This window comes from Pseudophryne corroboree, chromosome 3, assembly GCF_028390025.1.
Source record: "Pseudophryne corroboree isolate aPseCor3 chromosome 3, aPseCor3.hap2, whole genome shotgun sequence".
Classification (NCBI taxonomy): Eukaryota; Metazoa; Chordata; class Amphibia; order Anura; family Myobatrachidae; genus Pseudophryne; species Pseudophryne corroboree.
Window position 1 is genome coordinate 283,281,663 of NC_086446.1, and position 23,447 is coordinate 283,305,109.

General features: G+C 39.1%; 1 protein-coding gene across 4 annotated transcripts in view; it reads left to right on the forward strand.

The window, feature by feature from the left end:
- The first annotated feature begins 2,366 nt into the window (after positions 1 to 2,366).
- MYT1 (myelin transcription factor 1) overlaps positions 2,367 to 23,447 on the forward strand; it is an 81,372-nt gene continuing 60,291 nt past the window's right edge. For 3 of the 4 annotated variants that reach the window (XM_063959214.1, XM_063959216.1, XM_063959217.1), the window contains exon 1: positions 2,367 to 2,622. The gene's annotated coding sequence lies outside the window, so the exon portion shown is untranslated. Of the gene's footprint in view, positions 2,623 to 21,062; positions 21,129 to 23,447 lie in introns of those variants that run through there. The other variant, XM_063959215.1, reaches the window with a different exon arrangement.

Sequence of the window (23,447 nt, forward strand, 5' to 3'; positions counted from 1 at the left end):
CTAGTGCAGATAACTCAGGGATGCATAGCTATACTCATCGACACAAACTTGTGAACTCATGTTTACAGTGAGTTCAAAGCTCTTTCTGTATTTTTCTTATGTTACTGTGTTTTACAAGTCAGTGAATACAGAGTCGCTTACATGTCGAATAGTACTTATTGCTGTAATGGATGCTGCTGCTGAGTATGCCACACAGCGAGCGCTGGGCTGGGAATAGTCTGTGGGCAGCGAGTGTCAGGGAAGGAGCTGTCCACAGCAGTTTGGTGCTGAATCGTTCTCAAATATACTCCGCTACCATTTATATTGTGACGACTATACGTTTCACTGAACAAGATTGTGTTAATGTTATATTGTATTTAACTTCCCATAGATTTATAGGCCTGACACCCTACTATAGTGTACACTAATTTATCTTTTGTTTACTGTATCGTTGTTTATATGGTTATTATACTGAACAGGTACTAAGTGTATTTCTGTTGTGCCTCAAATTTGACACTGTGTTTGACAAAATGCATTGATTTATTCTCGAACGAAAGATGAGGGTTAAGTTGGTAAAGAACGATTTATAAAGTCGTTCTTATATAATATAGTTAAGAGAAGTGCATCTCTGCATCAGAGAAAATAAATAAATAAAAATATTGCCTTTTTTGTTATGTATAGAGAGAGAGTGTGTGTGTGTGTGTGTGTGTGTGTGTGTGTGTGTGTGTGTGTGTGTGTGTGTGTGTGTGTGTGTGTGTGTGTGTGTGTGTGTGTGTGTGTGACAAAGATTTGGTTCATATGAAAAACTGTACCAGGTATCAAGCTGATTAGATTGTTTTATAATCCGTTATGTACTTTGGTCAAAGTTATACTAAACTTATCACACATTTCTACAGAATAAAACACAGTCATAAGAGTGTATAGTTTTAAGCATGTTACATTTTAACTAAGTTACTACTTAAGTATATGACATGGGTAACTAAGGCAGTAGCTGAATTACTCTGTGTGATTAGAGTCTAGTTTAGTGTTTAGTTTAGGGGTGAGTTATATAGCTAGTTCTGTTGCGTGTAGTTACCCTGGTATCCTCTCCAGTATTATTGGTTGTAAAAATCATTTTACATTATAAAAAGATCATATCATTAGAACAACTATCTGCAGAAGGGGGACCTACAGAGCTTCTAATCACAGCCAAACACTGATGTTTCTTAACACTTTGCAGCATATATCTGCTTAAGAGCTTGCAGTTCTCATGTCACAGATTTATTATTTTTATTATACTGTAAAGTTTATTCTTTGACAACAATCTTAAATGGGGAACTGATATAAATGTGTTTCCTTTTTTGGTTATAATACCAAGTTGAAGGTAAACAGAATTACAGTACATCTTTCATAGGTACTGTATTATGACTAAAATCATGTCAGAAATTAGTGTCTCAGTTTCTTTAGTTCTTTTCCTCAATGCATTTTTGTGGTATCAGTTTTCATTTATGCTTGCCATTGTTTTTATTATTGTAGCCTGATTTTATTGTGTTATTATGTTTTATTTTGTATATGAATGTAGCATATTTAGCATGGGGTGATCATATTATTTGTGCATGAATTAATTTAGTTGTATTTCTTACATTAGTTCAGAATGAAGGCTGGAAATTTGTAATATAAAAATCATCTCTTCAAAAATCATTTATAACATTGCATATAGACATATGGTAGGATAAACATGTAAATGTATGTAAATAGTGATTTGCAAACATACTCATTGTAATCTAACCTATTATAAGTCATTTTTGTTGTGTGAGAGATATGAGATTTGGAAGTGATGCAGAAAGTGAACACTGCAGTCATATATCTGTAGTGCAGGTCTACTTGCACAGGGGTAGTCAATAAAGAGTTAAATGCTCCATGTTCTTGTTTCTGGTGACATGTGTAGTTGTTTACTGTACTGCTAGGACTTTAAAGAGCTGGTAGAAAGACTGTCAGTTTCGTGGAGGACCACTGTAAAGTTGCACCTTCTGTGTCAGGGGAAAGGTCACCCCTGCCCATCAGAAATGGACCCAGAGTGGAACTTTCCCTCAGCCCTGCACACACAAGACATCTATCATCCGCTGGGTGTTTCTGTTAGAAATTATTGGGCTATACCAAAAGCTGTCAATGCACGGGGGTAGCCAAAATGACAGTTGTAATGTGCACAGCCCCTCCGTGTGCCCTCCCCATTGAAGAAGCTCCAACAATGTTGCATATTAATTATTAATCAGCTTGGTTGAGCCAGGCACCTTCTGTTGACTGTAGCAGAGGCAATAATAGGTTGATGTGATGAGCTGGGCCTGCCCACTGTCTCCCTGAAGGAAGTGAGCTGCTCCATCTTTTTTGATGCTGTACTGTAAATTTCCTTCACCTCGGAGAGTAAACAGATACATTGCAAAGCTGGAGTTCCGGAGCCCCCCACCCTTTGTGATCGTAGCCTGTTAATGACCCTGGTAATCAGGGGAATGAGCCCCCAGCCATCAGGACTGCTCACTGGAAGGAGAGAAAAGCTTTAAGTGGGACCAACAAACAGCTTACTATTAGAGTAAGGACTGCTCTCCATCACAGCCCTCTAACCATGCAGATCCCATGACTGCTCCCTCTGATGTCATTGTGAAGATGGTAAGTCACATTGTGTTGTGTGCTTTACATATAGAGAACAGAAGATTCAGGACCTAGGACAGCTCTCAACCAGTGACGACCTACTATTTGACCTAGGAGTAAGGAAGCTAATATATTCTTTATGGGGCCTATATACTTTGTAGGGTTCCTCTCCTCACTCCCCAGTATGGAGTTATATCTGAGTAAACTCTGTGGATGAGTTGCAGCATACTGGTAAATATTGTCTTTGGGGCTTAGTGATTTCTGGGTCAGGCAAATCCGGATATAACTAGTTAAGGTGTTTAGAGCAACAACATGGAAAAAGGAATAACATTTGTAGTGAGTGAACCACCTCCCATTGCTTTCTGCTTTCTGTTTCATAGCTAAATCAATTACCTTTGCATTATAATATGTACCAGTAAGTGTGTTCTGGAAATGTTTAGTTCAGGATACAGTAGATTACAAAAAAATATATATATTGTAGTGTTTAAGCATAAAATGTAACATATTTGCAGCTTAAAATATACAAATGTAATCATTAATATTGAGGGGAAATTGGGGTGGGAAGTAAAGGAGAGTGGAAGAGGTACATTGTTATGCTTCAAATGTTGTGGTAAAATTAAGCAGAGTTCCAGAAAATGTAGCATCTGGGACAGTAAGATAAAGTTTTCTAATGTTCTGTAAAGTGGTTTATGGAGGATTTAGGATTATTGATATTTGCCAGTTTCACAATCTTTTTGTGCCCTTTATGCAGTAAGCTTATTTTCTGTATAAAGATAGAAAAAGTACTTTGTCTCATTGTTAAGTTTTTTTCTCCCCAGTCGTAGCTATTATCTGTCTATGCTGCCATTAGTGCGCCTGCGTGTTGTGATTTGTGTGATCTGCCTTACGACATTATCTGACATTGATTGTCAGGCCCCTTAGATCATATTTTATATCTACACAGGGCTAGAAATCTTTTGCAGGCCAGTTTTCCTGCTTCCAAATTCATTGTTGTTTTCTCTTCTCTGGATCATCTGCTGCCATTATCAGCTCGCTCCATATGGTCACTTTAATTAATGGCAAACAAAGAACCAGGAATCCAGGAATCAGAGGTTTGCACTCTGAGCCTTTTATGCTGTCATAGAAACCAAAGCTGTGAGCCGCCTCCCTGCCCATAATGCTTTGTGTCCTGTGATTATTGTGTGTCGAGAGGCGAGCTCTGCAACCAACAGGGCCATCGCTCATCTGTGTATGAGAGTGTGTGTAAAGGATACAATGGCTTGTCCCCTGCAGAATTATATTGTACTAAGTTTAAAAAATATAATACGTACAGTAGCAAACTATTTACATTGTCATTTAATATATTTATATAATATGTACTGTTTATCACCATGTATATTGTGACACTCATGTATGCTCTTTATATGCATGTATCTTTTTAACCATTACATGTACAAACACATCTTTTTAGGGGCTACATTAAACAACACTTGTTTTATCATTTGTTTTGTGCCCTATTTACTTTTCTGTGTAGTTCATATTTTAGGTAACTTTTTTCATATCTCTTTAATGAATTACAGTATATCTTATTTAAGTTATCAACATTTTAGGCGAGATGTATGTTTTGGTTTACATTTTCTTTTAGGTAGCACCACTTTTGCATATGGAGTTTGTTTGCACAATCATGTCCCTCACCATAACATACTTGCATAAATAAATGTATTTGATGCTCTCAGAGTCACACAGCAATGTAAGAAGGAAATTCTTATTTGTTTGGAGAACTGTAGAGTGTAAATGCTCTGAGAGAAGAATCAACAAATAATCATAATGGAAAAGCATGTTGAGAAGTTCTGAGATGTGGTAAAGTTGGTCTTGTCATGGATTTAACTACAGTTTTGGTCTAGGTGTAGGGACAGGTACATTAATGTTTTGATTTGGGTTTAAGATTTTATTAAGTGTTAACGACTTTGGGGCAGATGTATTAACCTGGAGAAGGCATAAGGAAGTGATAAACCAGTGATATGTGCAAGGTGATAAAGGCACCAGCCAATCCGCTCCAATATGTAAATTAACAGTTAGGATCTGATTGGCTGCTGCCTTTATCACCTTGCACATATCACTGGTTTATCACTTCCTTATGCCTTCTCCAGGTTAATACATCTGCCCCTTTATTCTTATACGTGAGGTATTAGATACGTTTTGAATATAAGGAATTCATACCACATAGCCGGGGGCAACTCTCCCAACTACATGTACAGTACTGTAACTTTGGCTGACCAATAATGGCTGCTCCCTTGGGGGCACTGGCACACAAAGCCTCATTTTAAAACTATTTAAAAGTTTAGTCATATTGCGGAACCTTGGGTCACAAACAGCTAATGCTGTGCAGAGGATGCATTGGCAACTGGAACTTACTGCAGTTACTTTTTCAGCTCAATGTTTTGTTAGATAGTATTGCTTGTTATATGTGAAAACTGTTATTCTGACCGTTTACATAGCAATATATCTTTTTATATGGCATAACTGTTTAATTATTTGCATATTATTTACAGTATAAGTAGCCTTTCACTAATAGTGCCCAACATCCTACTCTCACTAATGTTATCACTCACTTATGCACATAAACACATGCCTACTCAGGAATGGACACATTTATGCAGTGCCTTCAGCAATTTCACCTATTTGCCAGCTCAATAATAGCGTGAATCATTAGATGAGATTCTTGTAGTGACTCTAGAGGGCCTTGTTATAACTGCTGAACAGCCCTGAGGGCACCAATAGCACTTATACGCCTAGAAACTTGGTCTTCCTTTATAACACTGGCAGTTGTTTGCACTCGATTTCCACTGTGTCCATTCCTGAGAGAACCATGTGTCAGAACTGTTCACTCATTATAATTCAGAGACACTTCTCTGCTCTGATTTCAGAGGCACATGGGGTGTGTGGAGTTAAGGGCTTATGTAGCCTGGACCAGCCATGTTTTTTTTTTCTTACAACAAATGTATGGCTTCGGGGATCAAAGTGGGTTTTACTTGCGCTAAGACTTTTAAACATCCAGTTGTGTTTAGTCTCTTATATAATTCAAGACTGTGCATTACACCTCAAGGGATCTTTTGTGGCGGTATACTTTTTAAGTAGTGCATCCCCCATTTCCAGTTTGCTGATTTGAAAGACTGGTTTAGAGGTGTAAATATTATTGAAGAATGGAGACAGTAGGCCAGATGCATCATCGCTTGGAAGGTGATAAAATGGAAAGTGAAAAAGTGGCAACCAATCAGCTCCTAACTGCCATGTCACAGGCTGTGTTTGAAAAATGGCAGTTAGGAGCTGATTGGCTGGTACTTTTTCACTCTCCATTTTATCACTTTCCAAGTGACGATGCATCTAGCCCAGTTACATATACACTAGTACAGCCCACTTATACAAACTTTGTTCAGTTTTACTTTCCTAAGGAGCTTAGTTTCCTGCATACAGTACTGAATGTGAAATGCTGAATCCCTAAATACAAGAGCCTGTATGCTGTAGAAACTCTGCACCTAGAGTTAATGCTGTCTATGAATTATTCAGTCACTCACTAGGAACTACCTGTCAAAATGCATAAGTAGAACTTATCCATATTAGACAGCCCGATCATGCTTTAGTGATGTCACATGTGTATTGATAGGCTGAATACTGGTTCAGCCCAAAAAATGACTGCCACCATGGTGTATAGATGACAGATATCCTTTAATATTCTATTTGATAGTTCATCGCTGAAATGAACAAGTGTATCCATGAGTGGATTTATAACACAGCACACCAGGCTATTATTACCTATAGTCTTCATCAGTTTGTACAGATGGTTTTGATCAAACATTCCAAATATCTCTTGATTGATGGACTTTAGCAAAATATATTTGAGCCTTGATTGTATTGCAGGTCTCAGAAATAATGCACAATAACTGTGTCCCATGTTAATCATGTATGGAAGTACAGTAGGAACGAGGTTAGCTGCGTGTTTTCACTTTGACCTTGTGTCTAGTAGAAAATCTAGTGGATGCAAGTGGTTCTGCAATTTCAATGTTCATATGTGTAACTATTATTATTTTATTGTGGGGAACATGCATCCATTTTTCATATGTGACAGAGGTATGTTTGTTGGAAGTAGCGGTATAATATTCTTAATGACTACTAGCCAGTCTGTCTTTATGCTGATATCTTGGTCTAGTTTGAAAACATATGAAATACACGGGACCTGAAAGAATTTGAGCTCAGCGTGAAGAAATAATTTGTTCAGCTTGTTCATATCACTAGTATACAACAGAGTACATGGAGACCCAGAAGCACCGCTGTGGGTTAAGTGTCTTTCTTTGAACCCCACTTGTGTCTTTATTATGTTGGCGTACAGGACGAGCGCCTGACAATCTCAATCTCCCTTTGTTGCCTGATACATTCATAAGCTTTTTATAGCTGTTCCAGGCTCTGCTCTCCATTGTTTTACAAATGAACTCTCCAGGAGCTGATTTCCACGGCTCATCACTCGGAGCGAGGTTACAGGGGGGCTGAGAGGTGGCTGTAGGACCAGGTGACACCAGACCTTTCAAGCTATCCATAATTACTGGGAATTAAACAGCTGAGACTTCATCAGAGACCAATAAACTGAAAGCAGCAGTAAGAAGTGGCCTGGAATTTCAGAGAGAGGCCTGACCTTGGCTAGGGAATGAGGCCAGAGCCTCTACAGAATGGACAGACCATTTCTTTTGGTGGAATTAAAGGCCTGACTTCAGGATTATAAAAACATATGTTAACCATTTCATGTCAGTGTGAGGAATACTGCCTACGTATTTCACCTGGAAGCCAAATAATGTATAGTTTTTATTGAAGGTTTACTTTGTATAGTGGCCTATATGATCAGAATTACACTAGATCACCACAAAATGTTATTGAACATTGCTGGTCAGAAGCTTTATGAGAGTACTATGATACAGTATGTCACTCCTATTCTTGTTTATGATTGAGCTATGGTGATAAGAAAGTAATGATAGAGACAATTCTCGGTCATAGTATAATCAAGCAGTGGATAGTACAAGCCATCATTAAAGTGTCTGCTTACAAGTTTATGTATTCTATAGTCCTTTAAGATAATTGCTTTGCCCATTGCAGGGACTGACTCATCAATGACCCCACAGTGCATCATGTTTTATTCATTTAAGGGGTGTAAATATACATAATCTATCTGTTACCATAGCACTGACATGATTTTGTGGGCACTATGGAAATTGTCATTAGTAGACTACTATGAATACAGTTCTAAGCCCCTTTCTTGCTATTGAACATATTGGCATTATTACATTAAATGAAAGATGCTATTCCTGTTTGGGCATTGTAACAAAAGTCAGAATGTATAACCAAACTAGTGCAGTCAGCGCAGATGTGCAGTAAGCAACCCATAGCATCCAATTAGGTCTCAGCTTTCATTAGATGGACTATAGTAGAACTGCTAAAAGCTGATTCTGTTTGGGTTGCTATTGGATACAGCATGTAATTACTCTGCAATAAACCACATGCGACAACAATTACAAAATACAAGGTGTAAACTTGGTTTGATCTGGTGAAAAGCCGGATGTAAACGTTGGCTCAAAATCTGTGCTTGAACTGCAACTCCCAGTATGGTCTGCCAGATGGGAAATGTAGTTCAATAGCAGCTGGCAACTGTTCTCTTTATTTATCAAATAAAAATAATGAATGACAGATGAAGAGATACTTGGCTGAGTGCTAATAAAACTCCACTGAGTCAGCTACAATGCATATTCTTGTTTTAGGCACTGAAGAAGTTTCCTTCCTGGCAATAATATCTGCCAGCTTCATGCAAGCAGCAGAATATTTTAAAGGGGGGAGGGTGGGATAATTTCCCTTCTCTGTCATTTCAAGGCTCAGCCTTTTTATTAACACTGATGCCAGTTTGAAATGAAAAAGAAAAAAAAAAACCAACAACATGAGAGGCAGAGAGCTGCTGTGCGAGTGAGTGTAATTAGATAGGGGTGAAATTGCCCAAGAAGCTTGTGAATTATTGCTGGAAGTCACATGATGAGCAGAGGTAGCTGAGTGTGCAGATTCCCGCCCACTGCACACGCTCGCTGTATTTACACATTTTCAATACTTAACCCTTTTTCTTATCCATTCACTGTCATTTATTTAAAAGCCAGTATTTACTGGATAAACAGCCCCTGTTATGCCCATTTCCATTACATTTTATAATCAGCTTGTCCAGATTGCTCAATGAACACAGCTGTCTTTCATTTCCTACTTGGAATTGCTCTTCTGTCCCCTGTCCAGTGGAAAAAAAAACATGGCCTCTTTCTATGGCTTCTGAGTGCCTCTCCTTACAAATTACAATGATTACTTATGACACAGCTCTATCAACTTTTGTATGAATCCAACAATGTGTTGCTGTAGTGTACATTATACAGCAAATATTCTTGCTTTTATTATGGTGTACTTAACTAGCGTTTTAGCACATTATTCTATTCAATCTTCATGTCAGCCTTTATTAGTCTAACAAATCATGAGAATGGTCAGCAGGAGAGGAGTGTGGTGCTAATTGTGAGAAGCAGTGAACTATCCAATCAAGCAATCATGTTAGTGAGGACAAGGCTGCATGTGACACTTGACAGGGGCAGTGACATGTTGTGACCAGGGGAATGGAGGCAGCAGGAAGCCACAGATGGAAAGAGAAGGATCTCCCAGTATAATAAAGTAAATAATTCCATTTCACACAGATATATGGGAATTATATAGTATCAAACACAAAGTTCATCGATCCAAATGAGTTAAAGTACAATACCATGCTATGCTGCTGAACAGTCCGGTCTTTAGAGATAGCAGATGACATTCAATGAGCTCTGTAGTGAAAATAAATGAGTGTTCACGCAGTTGTTGGAATATAAACTATGGTAGCGTTAATATGAATTGAAGCTGCCATGCCTTTTTCTTCACCATGGTAAACTTAAGTATCAATAGTCTCTAATGTCACACTCCCCCTAGTGGTCGAATTATTGTGGAAAATGGTATAAATCTTAACTTGTTCAACGTAGGAAAACTCTTTCATCATTGTATTGTTGTATGATATATTCCCTCTACAAAATATTTTTTCTCATTATGGAGCATATTTATCACAATCAGCATTATTAATGAAGATGTGATAAATATTGTTTGCCTATAGGGGCTGCAGTTGAAGTTGGAAATAGGGGAACCACAGCAGATATTGGAGATATCTGCTGCAATACCTCCATAGTACATCTGTCTGATCTTTAATATCCCACAAATATTGATTAATAAATATGCCTTTTAAGTCAAGTTCAGAGTACTGTCCCTAGAAATGGTGATACAGTCAGTCAGAATCTGGTTAAAACACAATCTATATACTATTAGATCTTTCAGTCCAGCATAGTACGATTATGTCCCTCAGCTTATATTACTGGCCACGTGTCTGCAATACAGCTTTCTGGCTTGATCACTGGCTTAATCTGTGAGCAGTGTGGCCACACATTCCAAATGACACAGGTTTATCCCTTCAGCTGCTGGGTCTAGCAATCAGAACTTAATGTTTATCTGGCCACATTGACCCCTCCCCTCTATTCCCAGGTGGGCCGATGAGCTCCCGGAGGCTATTGACTGACTTAATTGTTCGGCTTTCAGATTGGTTTTGATCTGGCATGTTGGGGCCACACACAGAACAATGGTCTGCCAATTTGTAATAAAGTATATCAGGTAACCAAACCTGGTCACCCTGTGCAGGACTGTGTAATCTGTCAGCCTGCAGGCCACTTGCCTCATTCAAAGACTTCTTTTCCATGAATCAGATTCGGACAATATACATGTAGTTATAGTAGCTTTGCACCTCTTTGCATAACAACATGGCCACTCCGCTGCAGTTATTATTTTGTCTAACAAAGTAATGAGGCCTCCAAAATGAGAGCTCTTCACATTAAATATTTAAACTTTATTAATGTCTGGGGAGTGTCATTTCCATACAATACCCTCATAATATCTAATTTGTTAAGCTTCTTTCTGTCTGTGGCTGTTTTTATTTAGCATTTGTAATTCCAAACTCATGAAGTGGAGATAAATATCACCTTTCTGTAAGATTTTATGAAACTGAAGACATATCTCAGGATGTGTTCCCTTTTGTTAAATATTTCTTCATGGATTCTACATTCGTAGCAGACTTTAAGCAACTATTTATCATTGAATAATTTTTGCATATCCCCCGAAAAGAGATGCGGTTAAGATGCTGGCTGTCAGGAGCTCAGCAGTTGGCATACTGACGCCAGAATACCGACAACCGACATCCAGGCCATAAGTATAGCGGGCGGGTTAGTGATAGGGCTGGGGGGGGAAGGGTAAGGTTGGGGGAGTAAGGTTAGGTGTAGATGCCACCCGGGGGGGCGGGGGGGGGTTAGGATTAGGCTGTGGGTTAGGGGAATGGTAGGGTTAGGCTGTGGAGAGGGATGGGTTAGGCACTACTGGGGGCAGGTTAGGGTTGGGCTGCGGGAAGGGAGGGTTATGGGGTAGGGGAGAGAGGGTAGCATACTAACCTTGCCCCTGTTGAAATTTTACAGAATGGGATTCCGGCGTCGGTATTGTGACCACCAGCATCTCATCTGGCGGTCAGTCATCCTGAACCCCCCGAAAAAAAAATAGTTTTCAGGGGCTACCCGCAAGTACTAAGGATCCCTCAAATGTATGAAGGAGAGACCGCAGCAGATATCTCTGTATCTGCCACGGACCCTCTATTACCAAAAGCAGCCACAGCCCCCATTTACCAAGTTCCAGAATTAAAAGCATTCTGGAGTTTAGCCCCAGCACCTAACACCATTTTCAGATGGGGTTAGCCGCTGTAGCCAAGGATGGACTGGGGCCATTTTGCAGGCCTGGCATTCTGCTGCACATGCATGATAAGGGTAGGCATGGCTACCACTCATAGGTGGTGTGCCATGAATTAGGGGGGGTCAGCCTTATGGCATGCCCCCTTTTATCTGTGAGCCAACCGTAAACGATCGGGGGGGTGGGGGGGTGGACGAAGTGAGCTGGAAGGCTGCACTGCGCACCGCCGACCTGGCTCTCCCTGTGATCTGAATGGCCGAAAATTTGCCAGAAGTGTCAGACGACCAGCCCATCACTGTAGCCTATGGTCTATGTATTGCAAAACTTTCTGGGAGATGACTCCCCTGAACCTACACGTGTGTGTCAGGACCTAAAAGAAATCTATCTTAAACATACAGTGTTAAGAGCTAGCCATTTTGAGGATTGAATCAACTCACGATTAAAACAACCCATAAAAACACTTTGAAACAACTGTGAGACACAAACTGCCTTATGCCCCTGTGATGTCACCATTTCTGAGGGACTTGATGAACCTCCTCATGAATATAGGCTCAACATACAAAATGGCTGCCTCCACTGTGTCTAGGAGACAGATCCTCTTCAATGGGGAGATGTAGTATATATGAATGTTTAAAAACAAATTTTGTGGATGTCTATGTTCTCCATAGTTCATAAGTATAGTTTTTACTTTTGTCCTATATATTAGTATGAGTATTCTTGTCTTTATCCTAGAAAGTATCACAAATCTCTTACCAAATTGTAAGACAAAACATTGCAGAGGGCACACAGCCACTCGGAGAGCAGCAAGAGTCAGTTGAAAGGACAGATGAATTATAATCTGCTCTTAGTAGACCTGCCTCATACATCTGTCAAACAGTGGATTAGCTAAACTCCTTAACATGTCACACCGTTATATTACTGAGCACTATACCGGTTTCTGGACTCTGGGTGCTGCACTAAAATCATTTTGTGTTTAATTTAACTTGTGGATGTCATTCTGGAAAGAACTGACATACAGCATGTAGGTTGCATACTCTGACTAAAGTGAAACTTTCACAGTGATGGACAGCTTCCATACTTGGGAAAGTTTATCTGAAGATAATCTTAAAGGGAAATTACCTACAATGGAACCAGAGACATCTTCCTGACTTATACAAGCTCTTTCCTGTACACAAGTGAATGCAGTCAATCACTGCCTGAAGTTATACTGTATTGTTCAAAGATTGAAGGGAGCATTCAGTGCTTCTCAAATCTTTGCTCTGTCGCTTATTTAGCTACCTAGAACATTGTCTAGTAAATTTACACAATAATATATAATTTTTTACATTCACTTGTAACTTGTGACTTAACTTAAACAGCAACAGGAGGCACAAAGTGATGTCACTTTTTTAAAAATGTTTTAATTAAAGCCCGAAGTGCATATTTCAGACACCAAGTGCAGAGCAAAAACCATGCGGGTGGCATGGGATTTGTACCAGCTCCAAATGGAGAAGGGCCCTGTTTTTCCTCATCCCCTCGGGAGACAAAAGGTCTCACTGAGGGGAAAAAGGACTCTTCAAGTCCCCCTTAGCCATAGCTAGTTGGGAACCCTTGAAACCCCGACCCCCGGAGCCGCTAGGCTCAGGCTTGCCCCTTTCGCCCTAGAGTAGGACAAAACTTCCCCCTGAGGACCTGATTCTTCATCTCTTTCCAAAAGGAGAGAGCCTCAGGGAACCAGGAAGAGGGTGTCCCATAAGGGTCTCACCCAAAACCTCCACAGATATGGCACACTCACAAATAACACAAAAAGATGAGGTGAAAAGTGCAATAACACAGTGCAAACAAACAAGAAAAAGTTAAATAAATAATGAAACCTAGCAAATTGATATTCTGCGTCCTTGTGTATTGGTTCATCAGAACATAAAATGGCAGTGAGTGGTCAACGGGAAGAGTAACTTTAAAGTGTAAGTGGGATGGGCTGAAGGGATCAAATAAGCTCTCTACTGTAGATTGACTCCACTAACAAAAAAAATATTTATTTTTTTATATGTTTGTAGCAATAGTAATTTGTTCCCACAACACTACATAATTATATTAAGGTAATGTAAAAAATGTTCAAGTGATATACTGCTCAAACAGCAGGACAGTAGAACAAGGGAAGCAGTGAGGCTGGAAGGAAGCGTAAAGTTATGTAAAAGTCAATGATACATATAAAAAAAAAAGAGTACAATACATGGAAATAAAACATACAGCAGCATTAATGATTACGATGAACCATTTATGCTATAGTTTTCCATTATTTGCACCTGCTTGAATAGTGCAGCTGAAATTGATGGTGCTATATTAATTTTAGATATTATTTAAAAAAAATGCACAAATATTAAACACTTTCTTTATGAATTAGAGCTTGACGAGATGTGCTTAGAGATAGACTGCTCCAGAGACAAACTACTCCATCCCCATAACCAGCACAGAAAGAGGAGCAGCTGACTGCTTTACACCACCGACAGTATAGATTTATAAAAATAATTACTTCTGCCATCTACGCTCAGCCTCTTGTACACTAACATAAAAAAGGGAATAAAACATTGGAGGAGGGTAAATTGCATGCTTTTATTTGCATTTTTAGGAAAATTCTTCATGTAGCCAGCTGGGGTGAAAGGTCAGCATTTGCATATAAATGGAAAAGGATGGGGGCATGCAATGACGGGGAGCTGCATGTGTATGATTTTCACAGCAGTGCGCCTGTGTTTGGAAGATTAAAGTACACAGCTTGCATTTGGTTATTACTAAATGTGAAAGGGTTCAGATGCTAAATCAGAGACAAAGTAATGAAGGAGAGTACTAGGGGGAAAACCAGTGGCAGTTGTGGGGATTTATGTAGGACATCTAAAGAATAGGCAGGTATGAGGATACCAGTTGCAGCCAGCTCAGGTATCTAAATTATTTTTTAATTTTGATCCATGTATTTGCCACTATCATGATGGCGTACACATAATTCTTAATATACAAAGATAATAAGACTCGGTGGTGCTTCTATCATTTCCATGAGCCATACGTTCTGCAGTATGTATTACTATCTGGCGTTCATGAATTTCCCGTTACTTTGCATTAATTGTAGATTTGACCATTTGGCAGAAACTGCTGCAGTGCCTGTATTTTATGCTAAAAGTTGACATATAGCAAATAATTTAAGATAACTTAGTTTTCATTAAAAAAATGTTTGTTTGAGGTAGCACTGACACAAGTATTGTACCTTTGCTTGTTGTGTAAATTGTCTTATTAGTGTGTGCAACGCACAGCATCACTCAGCAGCAGCAGCAGCAGAATGACCTGTATAATTTCCCATCATTCTTTTAGCCATTGTATGAAATGTTCTGGAGAAAAGCAGTGCCCCATTATGTCTGACCACCTGCCCCTGCCTTGTGTTAGTGCCACCCACTGTGTAGCAGTGACTGCCGTTGTCTTTTTACCTGACATTTCACCAGCATTAAACTCATCGCGTCAACCCAACATAAATATACACTAGTGCTTTTAAAAACATCATATGTTCGTCCATGGCGACAGGTGTCATTCAAATAACACTAACAGCCTCAGTGGGACCAGTCACCAGTCCAGTATGGTAATGTATTTACCTGGTGAAAACTGTCTTCCTCCCTTTGTTTGCTTTTTAGCAATGCTCTGAAAGTTGATCAGCCTGAACGTGCCTAATGTTTGATCAGACTTACATCTGCCCTATTCTTTACAAATTTGTTTCTCCTAACTCCCTGTGTGGGATGACAGATGGACAGAGAGTCTCCCAGGGAACAGACAGGTAGGCGAGGCGTGGCTCTGACAGCAGGCAAACCGCTGCAGATCAAGGCCAGAAAGGGAGTATTCTTGTCATCCCTGTAGTAAGAGACCTCCTCTTGTCACCTTTACTTTGTCAGCAGCGGACAGATGGATGGTTAACGTCTGTTTTCTATTCCCCAGTTACAAAGGCATAGACTGACAGGAGATAAGGACCACTTGACCCACCTGCCAATTTCTCATTTCCCAACCTGCTGTCGGATTCTCTACTGCTTACTCTGTCCATACCTCCTCCCCCTCAGTGCGGATAACATATTTCTTTTGCCATGTATTCTCAGGGACAATAAAAGAGAGACATTTATAGGCCGAGTACACCTGAAGGTGACCTGTTATTTACTTTCACTAGTACATAAACTTTCCATCACAGAATATACCTCTCCTTCTCAATAAGTTACTGTATAAGAAAAATATAATTATTTCATATCAGGATTTATTTATTTACTTTATTTATTTACTTACTACTTTATTTAACTTTAAACATCCTGGGGCAGATGTAATAACCTGGAGAAGGCATAAGGAAGTGATAAACCAGTGATATGTGCAAGGTGATAAAGGCACCAGCCAATCCGCTCCAATATGTAAATTAACAGTTTGGATCTGATTGGCTGCTGCCTTTATCACCTTGCACATATCACTGGTTTATCACTTCCTTATGCCTTCTCCAGGTTAATACATCTCCCCCCCAGTTATTCTACCTAGAGAGCAGGAAGTGAATCTGAGTAGAATACTGATTCTTTCCGGTAACGAGTTCTATTTACCATCATTTCATTACTTTTCTTCAAAAACTTATTTTTCAAAGCAAGAAAGTTTAAAAGAAAAGTTGTATTAATAAAAATATTGAACTAATATATTCAAACTGCATTTTTAAGCAATTTCATTTTGCAAAATAATACTCACTAAATTATTTTATTACACCATTTACATTTGTGACACACAAGATCTGTCAAGTTTGACAAATTATTTTGCTCCTCTTGACTTTTATCAACATCTGATCTGCCGTGTTGATTTCTCTATTGACTAAAAATAAATATTTCACCACATCAAGGCTAATCAAAAGTACATAGACAGGAACAGAATGCCACCTAGTGGCCAAATATACATGAAAACCAGATGACGTTTTGGAGGTTATGAACCTATCACAGAGAGTAGAGACAGTCATTTTATGGGGTCAACCAATATTCATAGGAGTACAGTCAGTAAATTCCCTTGTGAATTAATAGGCTAAATATTGGTTTGGCCTCCAAAATGGCCGCCCCACTGTGTGTAGCTGACAAGTCTTCTTCATAGATCTGTTTGTATATTAATACGATTTGAGACGCGGCAGAAGCCCTTTAAACAGACCCAGAAAGAATATCCTATAACTAATTAAATCTAACTGCTGTGTATGCATCTTTTTAGAGTAAAAACATACATTTGTATCAGCTTCTTGCATGGCCCCTTAACAGATACCTATTACTGCATTAGAAATAGATTGTAAGAAAGTTTTATATCTGTATAACATAAATCCTGGAATCATGAGTAGCATGTTGGCAGCATTTAAAGGAATGTAATCTTATTTTTTGTCCAAATAAATGCAGATTGCTGGGTGAAGGAGAGAGGAAGTGGTTAGAGATCATTCCTGTAAAAGGACAGTTTTTCCATAACTGTGAGAGGAATATTGATAGACCTTTATTTCTCCCCTGTACACTAACAATACATTTTCTTCCTAATTTGTCCGCAAGCCACAAATATCAGCAAGGAAGTGGGTAGAGAAATATGGAGTAATAATTTATTGTTACAATGCGCTAGATTGTTAGGCACCCCCTCCTATTGGTGCTTTCACGCCTTCCTGCATAATTTTTTTTCCTTCTTTACTGCGTGCAGAATAATAGAACAAGCAAGTGTGGAAAATGTATTCCAGTAGAAGGATGGATGTGTGCACACAGAGTGACTGAGAAAATCTATTCCTGCACTTTGATGATTAATATTAAGGTCTCTCAGGGTTTCATTCAGCTCCTGTATAAAGTACACAGTGATGCATTTAGCTGGAAGGCTAAATTGATACACTATACTTTGTACTGCATTGGACTATTGTACCCTGTGAATATTCTGAGTTCAGGTGGTCTTTTAATGAATCCCTGGCCCATTCCTATGAGATACTGTATGGGATACGTTATCATCAACCAAATCAATGTTTTCCTGCTGAAAACCAGGCAGAATAGTACGGTGCCAAATGTATCATGTTTACAATACTGCATTAACCCAATCTATTGTGAAAAGCTACAAAGAATTCTAATATATGCAAACCTAGGAAAACAGTATGCTGTAATAGCAGCTATAATACATAACAAGTTCACTTCTAGCCCCCCTGGTCTTGTTATCCTATATAATAAAAGGCTAAAGCTGCTCCTCACCTCTGTGGGGGGGAATTCAAGTGTTTTGCGCTCCGGCGCCACTAAATTGCGTCCGATGAAACAGTTTAAGTGTTGCTCCATTCCAGCATGCACAGCCACCGGCGCTGACATTACTGTTATGTTGTTCCATTATTTTGACTGGCTGGTAACTAGTCATCATATAATGGAACATATTGCACATAAAGATATTGTCCTTTATATTATTACGTATACCCTATGGTTGTACAGTAATATACTGAACCTACTATTTTCCAGGTTCATTCAAAGTAAAAATAATGCATGCAGTGGAGGCAGCCATTTTGTGGGCTGAAAGAATCTTCAAGAACACTGTGGGGTGTATTCAATAGTTTTTTGGGCGACGATAAGTAAGGGGCACCTGATAGAGCTATTCAGTTGTTTTGTTGACTGCATTACTTATCACGCTTGTCGCGCCCACATGTGCTATATTTAGACACAAATAAGGAGCAATTCAATTGTTGCTCTGTTTAGACACCCATTAGGTGCTGGAGTGACATATCTTCTCACAGCCTTCTGAGGTGCGAGAAGAAAAGTCTGTGGCTTAGGTGCCGAGGCGGGGCTCCCCATCTATTTGGGAGCTTATAAAGGAATGGGCGCCCGATCAGAGCAACAATTGAATTGCTCTGATGGGCACCCATTACGTTTGGCGCCCTCAATTTTTTTAAATTTCTCCCAGAAAGCAGCTAAATCTGGTTGAGCACCCAAACAGCCGTCTTTTCACAGATTTCTGCTCACCCCCTCATTAGGCTACACGCAGATGTCATGCAGTTGCGCCCTTTCAGTAGACAATTGAATAGCTGCCTCCGTGCACCCATTACTTAAGGGCACCCAAACAACAATTGAATTCCTTAGTCTCTCCTTTGATTTTTTTCCCCTCTATATATTAGTTTACTAGGAAGCAATAACATCACTGAGGTATCATACTTTATACCTCACACCTCAGTGATCCATCTAACTAGTTCATAGTGATTCCGTCTACATAAATGAATTTTTCTACATTCCTTCCCTGTGAATTAATAAACATAATTTATCATGTGTATTATATCTTTTTGAGGTAGAGGTGTGTGAATTCATAGAATAACTGTTTCTTGTTGAGTTCGGAATGTTTTCTCATCACCCATCCGGCACTATGCAACTCCATCTGCATCTGATCCCTGTAGGTCACCTGAAATGAGATATCTTAGATCAGCTTTTATGTAACCCAATATCTACATCTTGCTTTACGTTGACAGCTGATTTGCACCATTATTTGTCCTATAATATACACTGATTTCTGCAGAGAAATTCCTGTATACTCCGGGAGAAGTATAGGGGGAATTATTTTGTCTTCACTGATGAGAGCTGATGAATTATGTGCATTAACAATAATAAAGGAGAATTATTGTATCATTTTGTCAACAGTCTATTTTATGGTGTATGCCTGTCTGCCAGCACTAAACTAATATTTACTCAACAGTGGCAGCTAAATATTCCAGTTTGTCACTTTGTACTGTAGATAGATATGGTTCTCCTTAGTAAATGGTTATATATGTCACTGAACTGACTTATTTGTTAAGGGGGTGATCTTATAAAACCTGACAGGGAGGGAAAGGGACCAAAAAAAATTAAAAGATCCCTTTTATTTAATAACAAAACACAACATAAACAGCATTTGCTTCTAAATAAGTGACTACATTATGTATGTAAATTAACTTTAGGTCCAGTGCAAAATAAATTAATAAGTTACAGCCACTTTATATTTTACTTTAGCTACTGTATGTCTTAAAGGACTACTAAAACTCAAAAGAAGCGTTTGCATAGTGTATATAATAGAGCTAATAATAACATTCCAAACTAAATGTAAATGTTTCCATGGATTTTCAGAACTGAAGTTGCTTGGAGTCATTACGGTAGTTCTTTTCCTGCATACAACATATTTCCTGTCAGTTATTTCCTACAGGTAGCCCTTATTACAGGATGCTGAAAGGATTCCGGCGGTTTGGATACTGGCGATCATATGACAAACGCCAGAATCCCGACACCATTCGGAATCCCGATACCAGAATACTGACTGCCAACATCTCATAGGTAAGTATTAGGGGGATGGTTAGGGTTAGGTCCCGAGGCAGGGTTAGAGTTAGGCTCTAGAGGGGGGGGGGGTTAGCCGTAGCCACCACCATACCCACTATATTAGCCCTAGCCGCCACCCAAAGTGGGTTAGGGTAGGGGACAGGGAAGGTTTAAAATAATGACCCCATCCTCTGTCGGCATTCTAATTGTTCTAATTGTTGGAATGCCGGTGTCGGTCATGTGACTGCCGGCCTCCCGACCGCCAGCCTCCTGTATCACACCCCTTATTACCATACTTGTCACCTGTGCTGTAGAAATGGACATATACCATTGTTTCCTTGCAGGCTCCTCTTCTGTCACTTAGAAATAATTTTCTGGACATGCTGTAACAACTTTTGGCTTTATCCAATCAGGGACATTACCACACCAGTTGGTGCATGTCGCATCTCCCAGGATCGTGTATAGCATTAGGGGTGGATGTAATGAAGTCCGAGTTGGCCAGAGGTTTTGGGTTCCCAGCCAAATTCGGACGTTTTTTAAAGTGGCAATTGTTTCCAAGGCATGGTTTTTGCAATGTAAGTACATGATTGCCGCTTTAAAAAACCCGTCCAAGTTAGGCTAGGAACTTGCACCTCTGGCCAACTCGGACTTCATGACATCTCGTCCTAAAAGTTCTAGGCTACACCCTTCCTTAAAAAAGCAGATGTTTGCAGCACAGTAGGAATGGGATGTTTTTCCCAACTGTTGGGAAAAGAGTCCTGATAGGACTGTACGATTCAGGTGTGGTTTGAATAGGCTTTCTCAAGGTATGGAAACTTTTACCTGAATACTTGTGATGTTGTCATGAGTTGTTTTACGTAAGGCATATTGTAGATCAGGCACTGTAGCCCTTTAGTTGTGAACTCCCAGCTGTCAAAAAATAAGAATAAAGTGAAAATGCAGTAAGTTAGTGAGTTACTCACTACTGATTTCAATAGCTGTGGTCACTACATATGGTAACATATCTCAGTATGATATTCCTGAACGTAATGTACAGTAGAGGCAGACATTTTTAAGGGTGACTGAATATTCAACCTGAGAGTTCACTAGGAACTACAGTAGTAACATAATTGAATAACTGTTAAGTAAATAATAAATTTTTCCTTCATACTCCATTACAGACAGGTTTAGTCCCATCCTCACTTTTATTACAGTTCCTGTCACTGCAGTCATTTGAACTGCATGGACATCACTGGCCCCATCCCATTGTATTACTCAACCAATCAACACCGTGCACTTCTCCTACAAAGCTAGGCTGCACAGATGCCTACTCAGTTACAGTAGCACCTCCTTCCCAACATAGCAACCTGATGCAGAGGAGTGGCAGAGAGGATTAGATAAACACTCATTATTGTATTTGTACTTCAGCTCAGATATATATATATATGCATGTATGAATGGATGAAGCAGCTCTTTATTTATTTTTTTGTAGTGCCGTGTGTGGTGTGGAATTCTTTACCTTGCTACAGTATGTGGATATATGAAAATATTATATACTATGTGCACACAGGTAGTTGGGCTTCATATAGGAGAGTTCCAGATTTATTGTGTAGCTATGTACAATATATATATATATATATATAATATATATATATATATATATAATTAGGATTAGTATTGGATATAGGGATAGAGACCGATGCATAAAAACCTTTTTATTATAATAAATAATTTTAAGAAATTAAAAAGTACATTGGCTTTCTATTTCTTGATAGTTTGAAGTGCCCCAAATATCAGAAACTGAGATAAAACAGTATCTCAATCCATCCCATTCAGTTAGGATAAACAGCATCCGTATCAACTTGATCCCAAGTGATACAATTGTTACATAATAAAATAGTTACTATGACAACAATGTTGGGGTTTTATGTCAAATCAGTAATATACAGCTATTAATCAAGATATTCACTTAAGCTGGGTACAGACTATCCGATAGTGTATGCTGATTTGATAAATGTTCCGATCTGACAGAACAATTATTGGTACCATGTGTACCGTTACACTCTGAACTATTTTTCATTCAGTGTTTGCTTTATTTTGATCTCTACAATGGGATTGGGAGGTCAGGAAAGGTATAGCACGTGTAACACACACTACATTATCCACCCCGATATGACCATTGACCTGCATACACACTATCCAATTATCGGGTTGGTCAGTCAATTATCGGCTGATTGGCCTGATAATTGGGTAACGTGTACCTAGCTTAACACTTTGATCACTAATTGCTTTAAAACTAGATCTGTACCTAATTTGGCCACACATGATACAAGCAAACTGACCAAATCTAGTAATTTGGAACGTAAAGAAGTTTATCAGGTCTTGAAGATGTCCATGTCATCCCTCATAGGCCAATGAAACAGCATTTCCACTCCAGTCCATCAGTTCTGGTCCAGATGGGCATATTATATCCACTGGCTACATTAGTTTGGGACACACATATGTTTCAGTGGCCTGTCAGCAGAGCACTACAGCAGCTAGGGAGCCATTCATTTTATTTATTTGTAATATAAAAGTAAGTCATATAAATCTTACGAAAGAAATAAGACTGTGCATATATTTTTATATATAGCTTATCTACTAATGCATAAATATATATATAGATCAATGCTTGCAGTGGCATTCCTCGGGAGATTGTCACACGTGGATGAATAATGTTTCATAGCATATGAAGAATGTAAACATTACTACTAATTTCTATGAGTAGCAAGTCGTTATAAATATTTCATTCATAGATTTACCAACCCACCCGCAGGCTAAAGAACAATCCTTGTATCTGCAGGATTCTGCCTTTATTATCATTTTATTACTATTAGTCATAACACTGCTCTAGGAAAATGTATCACAAAGTGTAATGTGCTTCTTTTCACGGTATGAAATAATGTGTGTGTGTGTGTGTGTGTGTGTGTGTGTGTGTGTGTGTGTGTGTGTGTGTGTGTGTGTGTGTGTGTCAAGGGGGGAGATGTACATATTTCAAGGTAATGCAAGTAGGATTGACATTAAAATCCATTTGTGGGAGATCTGTTGAAAGGCACTTTACCAAAAAGCCAGTTGTAGTTTTTTATGGTTATATAATAGATGTTACTGGTACAAAGTGCCAGTCTTCATACTGGTGAACTTTTCATGATAGATTCATTGGCTTGAATGTACTTCTTCATTAATTCTTTTTGTGAAGTCATTTCCTTTTGCACCAATAAATACAGTGACTTTTTTTTTCTTATTTTCGTGACACTGAGCACTAGAATGAGTTTACTTGGCCTGTGCCCCACAAAACAAGATAAAAGCGTAAAGTTTTATTTTGTGATATGCGCTTGAAACTTTATTTCATCACCTCCTGTGTTGGTGTGGCCAAGTAGTATAATACAGAGACGTACCGGTGACTGCTGCATAACCTTCCAGCAAGCAAAGCTCTAAATCACAAATATTATGAATGAAACTTTGGCCCATTACTGTTCATAATACTCATAATGCTGCAGTTACTCTTCTGGGCACTTGTTCCCAGGATGAGATGAGAAACGTGCTGGAAACCCTTGTTCAAATCCCATTGTCATCTCCCTCTGACCTTGGACAAGTCACCTTGAGTCCAAGTCGTCCAAAACTACATTGTCAGCTCAGTTGGCCAGGGAAACCATGTTTGACAAATTCTGTGCGCACGACTCTGTGTGAAATTGT